The 10,407-nt window shown below is 34.2% G+C and overlaps 1 pseudogene across 1 annotated transcript; it reads right to left on the reverse strand.

Annotated features, from left to right (window-relative positions):
* Nucleotides 1-8,218: 8,218 nt before the first annotated feature.
* On the reverse strand, nt 8,219-9,344 carry LOC143635340 (pentatricopeptide repeat-containing protein At1g33350-like; annotated as a pseudogene). Its single transcript, XR_013154039.1, has 2 exons — nt 9,020-9,344; nt 8,219-8,931 (listed from the first exon to the last, which is right to left on the reverse strand). The product of XR_013154039.1 is annotated as a pentatricopeptide repeat-containing protein At1g33350-like (transcript).
* Nucleotides 9,345-10,407: the final 1,063 nt, after the last annotated feature.

The following is a 10,407-nucleotide window of genomic DNA, read 5'->3' on the forward strand; positions in this document are numbered from 1 at the left end:
TCATCTAGTATGATCATACATTTACCCAAGTACATTGATTTTGTATCAATAGGAACGGGTCCACATCTATTTAGTTGTTTACATTTTCATAGGAATTGTGATGCTCAATATTAACATATGAATTGTGATTTTTTTATTTATATATATCTCAACAAAAACTTATGTATTCTCACCAATATTCGTGTTGACAAACTCTATTTTTATACATGCTACAGATACAAGTAATTTATATTATTCAAGATCGAAGAAGTTAGTTTTCCTTAGAATATTATTCAGAATACAAATGTATGATGTACTTGTTCTGTTTATTTGTGTACTTGTTTTAATGTTAATTTGTGTCTTTTGAGCTACTGTCCAATCAATACGTTACGCCCCGGCATGTTCCACCTTTGATCGAGGTGTGACATTGACGTTTCGTATTGAAATTTAGTTTAGTTATGAACACTCTTAGGTGATTCAACCAAATCTCAAAACGTTAGCCTGACTTATGGAGTCAATTGTGGTTGATGCTAATGGAGGGGCAGGATCATTAAACTTTCCATCATCCATTTCAACTTTAGTTAGGGAGGTTACATAATCATCAATTTTAGTAGGTTTTAAAACCTAAATGGCCTCCTAAGTTGATTATTGGGTAATTTTAAAAGTCTCGGTTTTAAGGATTAGCTCTTGGTTATGTTTCTATCATTTATAGGATTCTATGTGTGTAAGAGTTGGTGCAGTATGGTGTACAAGAGGTATAATCGGAGTGAAATTCGGAGTAAAATTTAATGACTCTCTTTCCCCCGCCTCTTGTACTTCTGATAAGTCATTATAAAGACTTTTGTTGTTCCCACTAACCTTAGAAGCCTTTAGGAAATTTACATGTAACATCCCGAATTTTATATTAATAAATAAAAGAAGTCCATGATTTAAAAATGAGTGTTAATATTTAATTAATATTAAATATAGAAATAATCATGGACTTGGGTAATTACATGGATTAAGATGGTGGGATGGGCCTTAGGTCCATGGGCTTTAAGGGACATAAATACCCCTTAAACCATCCTAAAACCCTAACTTCCCATTCCATCTTTCCATAATCCCTACACATACCCAAAACACACACACAACCTGAACCAAGATCCGGAGACGAGAACCCGAGCTTGTTGGTGCTAGATCGTCGTGACAGACCAAAGCAACATCAAAGACCAGCTCGTGTTCATGTTCGACTCGTTTAAGGTACGTTTAGGATCGGAAATCATTTAATTAGGTTCGGATTCATATTGAAATCATTGATCTGTCTTAGTATGGTAAAAACAAATCCAACGAGGCCAAACTTACTGAAAATTGATTACAGATTGATAGGTTAATCGTTATACATGAATCGCAGCCTGTAAACCCGATGTTTTGAACGATTGAATGGTTAGGGTTTGTAGGCGCTGCTTAGACGATTCCGTTGATACCTAAATCGATTTGTTTGGTTAAGAAACGATGATGATTTTGGGGATTAAGGACGAACAGCGGCGGCTGCTGCACAACTTCGCCTAAGCTAAGTTCGCCTGATGAGAACTTCACCTAAGCTAAGTTCGCCTGATGAGAACTTCGCCTATGCTTAAGTTCGCCTGATGAGAACTTCGCCTAAGCTAAATTCGCCTGATGAGAACTTCGCCTATGCTTAAGTTCGCCTGATGAGAACTTCGCCTAAGCTAAGTTCGCCTGATGAGACCTTCGCCTATGCTTAAGTTTGCCTGATGAGAACTTCGCCTATGCTTAAGTTCGCCTGATGAGAACTTCGCCTATGCTTATCTTCGCTTGATGACAACCTCGCCTATGCTAAGTTCGCTTAATGATAAGTTCGCTGGAATTAGCAAATTAGAAAATAAATTAAAAACCTAATGAAAAATGTGTTAAGACAGTTAATGGAAATAAAATTTTTCCAAGCTGACCTGGAAGCTCGACCCCAGCCAGGGGCTCTGCCCCTTGGACCCTGCTAGGGGCTGCCGCCCCTAGAACCCCGCTGCCAGGGGCGCTGCCCCCGGACCCCCGTTCGTTGTGGGTTATATAAAGATAGAAATACAACATGAGTAGTAGTAGTTTATTGATACATGTAAATATTATACAGTTAGCCGTGCACAGCTCAAGAAGGAAATAACGATTAACGGAGAGCGTAACAAGATTCAGGTGAGTTTCTAGCCCCATCCCTTGTTATGTTTTTCGGGGCTGTGTGCATACTCGATGTGATTAGTTAATACACTTACCTTAAGTGGTAAGTGTATGCCATATATGATATATGTGATAGATATGAATGATTGATTGTCGGTACGCGAACGATCTTCGGATATTGTGCGTACTGTCAAGTTGTAAATAAAGATATGAATGTTATAAATGGATGATGTATGATCGTTATGAATGAATGCTTGTTGGGGCGTGAACGATCTTCGGATATTGCACGGACCGACAAGAAGTACGATAAATGAATGAGGTGAAGAACGCCTAGAGTGTTCTTATGCTAATGTAATTATGGTATATATGAAGTATGTGTATACAGGTACACGAATGGTATGTGAGTTCTACGTTCGACATAGTAAGTTAGGATGGCAAATCCCTCTAGCTTCTGTTGGATATAGACTTGGCAGGTGAGGGCGTAGTTAAGGACTGCGGGCCTTATACGTGATATAGGTGATAGAGGTAAATGTAGATAGGGACGGTGGGCCTTATACGTGTTACAGATAATAGACGACAACGTAGTTAAGGACTGCGGACCTTATACGTGCTGTAATTGTAATGTGGTGGCATAGGGGAGGACTGTGGACCTCGTACGTGCTACGAATTAGGTTGCAACATAGGGAAGGACTGTGGACCTTGTACGTGTTGTAGATGTAGGATGGTATAGGGAAGGACTGCGGACCTTGCACGTACCATAAATGGTGAACATAGGTAAGGACTGCGGACCTTTTACGTGTTCACAACCTTGAGTACAGGTATAGACGGCGGACTATGAACCTACTCTCGGTAGACTGAGGTTAGTGATTGTAGATATGTATGTATGTATGGTAGTAAGTATGTATGTAGAACAGAAGGGTAACTAGTTAAGTATGAGTATGTATCTTCGGATACGTAAGTATGTATGATATGTGTATGTAATGTATGGCGTCCGATTATCTAGAACTCACTCAGCGTAGCTGACTTTTAGTATGCACGCAGGTGAGTAGAATGAGACAGCTAGCTTGAGCGGGCACATGGTGGGCGAATAGGAGACTGGCATCTGAAGACTCAAAATGTTTTAATGTTAATTGACGTTTATTTTGAAAGACAAGAATGTTTAATTAAGGCAAGTTTTGGATTGCTGTAATGTTTTATGAAAGTTTTTAATGTTCCGCGAAAGTTTAAATTACTCTGATTTGTAAGAACTGTGTTTATGAGTAAATCCGACGCTAAAGTAGGGCTACCGGTAACGGGGCCTTACATTACATGCTTACGATCAATATTTAAAGACCACTAGATTCTAATATAGAAACAAGTTAATAATATAATTTGTTGTAGTTTCTCTTGGTGAGGATTAGTTTAATAAGAAATCTGAATATGTCCACGTTTAAGCAACAATGAAACTTTTGTAAGAGAAGTAGTAGTAAATTTTAAAGAGATAAGTTTTGTTAAAATAGTGTTGTGATGGAGCAGTGTCTTGTACAAGAGATGCAATTGAGATAATATCAAGTTTTCACTCCCCCACTTCTTGCAAATCTTTTAAGTTATGATTGAGAGATTTAAGGCTCCCACTAATATTTAATATCACTAGAAAAACTACATAAGGAGTTTCAATGATGTACGTGATGTGGGAATTTCTCATATATACGTTAGACTTGATTTGATTTCATTAACGTCTAGATGTGATAAAAAACTTAGGGACATATTTAGAAGAAATCGTATTATGTATATATGAATGGATCTCTTTAAAACCATGGACCATAGATGTCAGATTAGATACAAGTAAATAGCTTTTTAAATGATAAAAGAATTATGTCTGAATACTCCGTTTTGAATATGTTCCACGAATGTCAGTAAAATATAACTTACGGTGGACCCATACTTATTCCTTAAGCCAAGTAATGTTTAGGGCATCTAACACATGATTATAATCACTAAGAATGATATTAGATGAAATTTACCCTCATCAACCATGTCATGATTTCTCATGAAATTTGGTTTTAATGAATAAATTTTGTAAGTCTCATTTGTCTTTTGTTAAATTCTTTTTTGTATGATAACAAAAGTTATGAAAGTATGTAGTATCATTTAATTCTACTTTAAAAATGTTTCAATCCAGATATTGATAACAAATAATATGAGAGTTTAAGGTAAGAGTGACTTTATGTTGGCTATGCAAGCCTCACAACTGTCATAATGTAGCTTAAGTATTGATACTAAATTCTGATTAATCTCCAGAATATCTAAGGTGACAGTCTATTATGGTTATAATAGCCTTAAAATTTATATTTTGTCACTGACACTCATGTTAGTTATTTTTGATATCGGTAAAGAAACTTATAGAACTAAACTCAACATATAATGTGTTAATTGGAATATTAGGATTAGCAGACTTAAATATCATTAATATTCAACTATCAATTTTAGCCTGTTGTTCTCTTGAATTATGAATAATCTTGTTGCTTATGCCTAATCTAATGACATATTTTTGCAATAAGACTTCTCCTTAGAGAACTTAAAGCTGAAAGTGATATTTGTATTTTGTCTGTGAACCTTAGAATTATCCTCTTTTAGGTTTTAGTGGTAGTGAGTTGAATAACATCTTATTTTCTAGTACCGGACGTTTCTTTTCTTGTACATATGTTGCTGATCAACACACTCATTTTCCTTTGGTACTTCTGAGTGTTATAGTTGATTCTTAAGACACCAAATTGTACTATTGAAAATTTTAGAATGTAATGTACTATAAAATTGTACTTATTTTCATATGTGAGCCCTTAATTTTATGGGTCATGTATTGTACATTATGATGTATTCAGTATTACCATTTAACCTTATAGTTAGAATTTAGAAGGAATGCATGCATCTTAGAAGTTATTTTGATTAGCTTTAAGAAAAACTAAATCTAGAATAACTCTAGTGATAACATTTATTTAAATAAGTTCTTGATAATCATTATCATAAAAGATATTATGATTGACTCATCCCATTTGTTATGCTCTAGTTTTTAATAGAATGGTTGTTATTAGAAAGAGCAGTAGAATAGTCGTATCATGTCTTAAGAGATAACTAAAATTGAGAAGAGCTGATTATTATTGAAACTCTTTATGATGTAAAACTTATATTATGTTTTAATATTAGAGTGGATGATTTGGATGATATAGTTATTTATAGAAGAAAATTATAGTGAGTAATGTTATGGGATATTAAATAATATAGATTAAATTTATGATAATTAGATTAATGAAGGATCATTATATTTTATTGAAGATGTGATATGTCTATTACTAACATCAAATTAATAGACTATAATTAAAAGTTCTATTTAAACAAAAAATAAATCACCTTTGGACAGAATTAAAATTTATTTAAGTATGTGTGCAAAACAATTGTAACACATCACCTTTGGGCAGAAGTGAGACAATTATTTTAATTATGCACGTGCTAGTTTTGCTAGATTAAAATGTAACACGTCACCTTTGGGCAGAAATGAGACATTTTAATCATGTTAGGCAAAACTAACAAAAGCTTTAATTAGACTTGAAATATAGGGTAGATGTAACACATCACCTTTGGGCAGAAGTAATACATCAAAAAAATCATTCAAGTTAAGCCTTTTTATGTTTTGTAAATTTTTTATAACATTTAAGTGTTTACAAAACATTTAATTAGTTAATAGCAAAAGTATGTTTAGGGGTAAGGATTTTTAAGTTTCAGGTAAAACCTTAGTTCTCGAGAATTTTAGGTTCCCGTGAATCGTCAGTTTTCGGCTTTTAGCGGGTTTTCGGGTTTATGGGTTATGAACCAAGCCCATAAACTTTTAGAACCCATAATCTATTTTAAGTCCATAATACATGATTTTTTTTTAAATAATCCGTTAATTGGTTTAATCCCATAACCCATGATCTTTATTAACTAAATAAATAATGATAAAATTTGGTTCAAATCTTTTTTTTTTTTTTTTTTTTTTTTTTTGTGATTAACAGTTATATATGTTTCCTATTTTAAGGGGATTCAATTCTTTTAGGAAAATATTAATACTACTAAGTTATCCAAGATTTGAAAAATATTTCCCTAAATAATTATTAACATATTTTAATCTAGATTTTGAATCAACATATGTATAATTTTTGATAATTTCGATGAACACGAAGAACATCATCGAATATTTTAACAATTAAACATACAAAAAAAAACCTGGAATCGAAATATTTAATCATGATTTTATTAGATTTCGAAAATATTAGAGTTTACTAAATATGAATTTTAGCGATTTTAAACAGTTTCATATATTGTTTTCGTAATAGAACATGAAAAAAGAAACCGAAAAAATTATGGTTTATCAAATTTTAGTCCATGTCTTCAGATTTAATTCCAAATTTAGGGAAAACATGAAGAACTGATTAATCAACATCGCTCTGATACCACATGTTGATCAGTTCTTCATGTAAGCAATAATAGAAAACATGATAAATATTAAACCTATGAACCTGTTATAGTAGAGAGAGTAGTAACTGCAGCAGTGTATGATGTAGTTGACATGTTTGTCATTTTGATCGAGCTCCCCTTTAGGATGTATAGTTAAGGATAGTGTTAGGGTTCTTGAGAGGAACCCGGTTTAGGAGAGAGGAGACACACATAATTATTATGTGTGTGTGATTAGGTTATGATGTTATTATTCTCTCTTTATATATACATCCAAGGAAAAACCCTTTATTAGTTAATTATAGATAACATGGTCCATCAAATTACCAAACTAATATATAATAAGGTATAATTAATATTTTGATTTATTATAACATAAATGATTATAATGATCATATATATATATATATATATATATATATATATATATATATTATTATATACTATTCTTAAAGTTCATGTCAGAGTTGGGAGTTCGGCTTGATAGTGCATTGATTCTTTGTGACACCCAAAGTGGTATTAAGTTGTCAAAGAATCCTTTGTATCATGAAATGACCAAACATATTAGCGTTAGAATGCATTTAATTAGAGTATCTTGATACTGCTGTGCAGGGCCGTTTTTGAGGCATGGCAGGGTAGTTGACGGCCACAGGCCCGACACCTCACTAGGCCCGAATTCTTTTTTTCAAAAAAAATCATATGTATTTTTATCAAAAAATATATGTATAATCAATGTTTCAACAAAATCACGTAACCACTAGCTTGGTGTCGTGGTAAAGTGGTATGATATCTAACTAAAAGGTTGTGGTTCTAATCTTATTCGAGACAATTATAAGCTTATTTTTATACAAAAGTTTTTTACACAACTCAAATCATAATCAGGTAAGCCCATTTAAAATTAAATTGTTTAAACCTAACAAAATGTTTATTTCACTTAAGGCTCAAAAAAATTTCGCCTTCTCGAAGCCGGCCCTGCTGCCGAGAATGAAGCGAAGGTGGCAATGTGCTTACTAAAGTGGTAGGTAACGGGTCTCATGTTTAATATTTGTCTAGATTTGCTTCAAGTTGGTGATTAGATGTCGTTGGCCGGTGACATAAGACGGGAACACACAATTAAATAATATCTTCTCTTTCTCACTCACTTTCATTTCTCTCCTTCATTTTCTTTTCTTTCGTTTATTAATCTTTGGAACTGAGTGCAATCTTTACAACTCATGAAACATCAGGGACTGAGGTTAGTTAAGCACTCATGTGGTTATTATAAGCTAATTAGTTCTTATCTCAAGAGTTCATTCGTTCTCGTTTCTTAGTCATTTGTAATGCAATTTGTTTATTTATGATCGTAATCCTTTCTAGTGAATAAGCCTAAGATAATTTCGGTAAGCTTTGCCGAAATTGTCCGTGCTCTTATTTCATTTCTGATCATTTGTTCTTCGGTGTTCAATCATTGAATTTTCGCTATATATATCGACACACGATCTAGTGTTGAAATTTATTTCATAATTACATCTTCAATATGACGTCCCATTTATAACTGAATTTTCATTTTCATCAAGTTAACCAATTTTACACCATCTAAACACAAAACTATAAAACATCAAATTAACCATTAACCTTTGCTAACAAAGCTAGCTCCTCTTGCTTTCCTAACATTCTGAACAACCATTAACCTCCTAATCCTTTCTGCATCGTCCCACTTCTCACCCATTACAAACACATCAGCAATAAGACTATAAACACCTCCATCCTTCTCAGGCCTCAACATCTCCACGACTCTATTAATCACTCTTTCTGCCATCTTAAAGTTATTTTGCACCTTACAAGAGTTAAGAAAAGACCCCAAAACATTAATATTACCCTCTGTTTCCATTCCCATAATAACCTCGTATGCCTCGTCGTCTAACTTTCCCGCCTTACCTAACAAATCAACCATACAACCATAATGATGAATATTCGGTTTCAAGCCATACTTTTCTATCATTTTAAAGTACTCACGTCCCTCCTCAACCAAACCCGCATGCACACAAGCATTTAAGATGCCCGTGAAAGTCAACTCGTTGGGTTTAATTCCCGATTTTTGCATATTATCAAATAGAGTTCTTGCTTCGTTAATGTAACCATGTTGTCCCGCCCCACAAATCAATGCAGTCCAAGTAATGACGTTTGTATCTCGCATCATGTCAAAGACTGACATAGCAGTTTTTAAGGATCCACATTTCGCATACGTGTCGACTAATGTGGTGCCGAGTTGGACGTTTATATTCCATTAGTTCCTTACCATAAATCCGTGAATGGACTTTCCCAAAGCATATCTGATCGTACCTGTAAAATAAACTGAATTTAATATATCCAAAATGTTGTAATTAGAATGCGATACTAATAATCCAATATCTATGTTTAACTGCAGTACCCATGTATGCACACCCTCCTAATACAGCACACAAAGTGAATTCATCAGGTTTCAGGTCTTCATAAGTTAACATCTTGCGAAAGAGTGCAAGTCCTTTATTCCGGTAGCCCGCGTTGACATAGGCTGCAATCATTGCAGACCAAGACGCGATATTCCTAATAGGCATTTCATCGAACACCGACCGCGCCTTGTCCACATTCCCCGACCTCGAGAAGCCAGTGATCATGGTATTCCAAGTGATCGTGGTCCTCTCAGGCATTTCATCGAACAGTTTGCATGCATCGGTGTTCGAGTAGCCATGAAGGAGAGATGACATGATGTATACGTTAGAGTAGTGGTTGCTTCGATGGACAACACAAAGCCAGCGACATCATGTTCGGCTTCGATACAATAGTGTTGGTTATTCACAGACCAATACAAATGAATAAGGGATCTCATCTTTGATATCTACAAAGCAAATGACTATACAAGGGGTATCAAACTATCAATCATGTCGGATTGGTGGATTAATGTATTACGGGTTGACAGGTTGAAATGTGTCACCTGAACCCCGTCAACATTATTAATTGTGCCAAAGATTTCAAACCTATCCCACACATACACACAAATTCGGGCCGACCCGAAAAAACACGTTTGACTCATTTACTAAGAAATATAAAAAGTTTATTTAAAATAAAATGGATATAATTCAAAGTCGGTAAAAAAAATAAGTAACATGATTTTCTATTTATAAAAATAATTAAAATCATAAAGTTATAAAAGTTTAATTTTAGTTTTTTAGGGTCAACCTGTTTTGATATGAGTCCGCCGGAACCCGGCTTGTTTTTTTCAAACGGGTCATGCTAGTTAAGCCGAACCCAACCCGTTTTTTAAACGAGTCATGCTCGTCAACCTTTTTTTCGGGTCGTGTAAATAGTTGCCACCCTAGCTATAGTCCACTCTTGAAAGGTCACAAACTTTGGATTGATTTTGAACCGAAACCAACATGACTCTTCTTTAAACCTACAAGCTATCAAACCTTGGGCCTTTAAACCAAAAAACATGACTAATTGGCTATGGGTGTTAGGGTTGTATGGAGATTGAAAGAGTATTGACAAATGAAATGAAGCAATTAGGAATTTCGACCTCCAACAAACAGTTTGTTGTATCACGGTTTTCCTTTGAAGTTGAATATAAGTAAATTTTTATGTATATGTTGGCTCTTATGGGAATTGTATTCACCAAAGCTTTGAGAGCTAAACAAGTGCAAGCTCTTCTTGGCAAGCTGGCATTCGTGACCTCCAACAATGAGTAGGAAGCAGGGGAAAGATTTATTATAATTAATTACAATTCCTTAATTATCATGAATGTATTCTAGTCCATATTTATCATTGTTCTATTTAAATATG

Source organism: Bidens hawaiensis, unplaced genomic scaffold (genome assembly GCF_021521415.1).
Source record: "Bidens hawaiensis isolate Kalapana, Puna unplaced genomic scaffold, B.hawaiensis_p1.1 tig00007454_1, whole genome shotgun sequence".
In the NCBI taxonomy this organism is placed as follows: Eukaryota; Viridiplantae; Streptophyta; class Magnoliopsida; order Asterales; family Asteraceae; genus Bidens; species Bidens hawaiensis.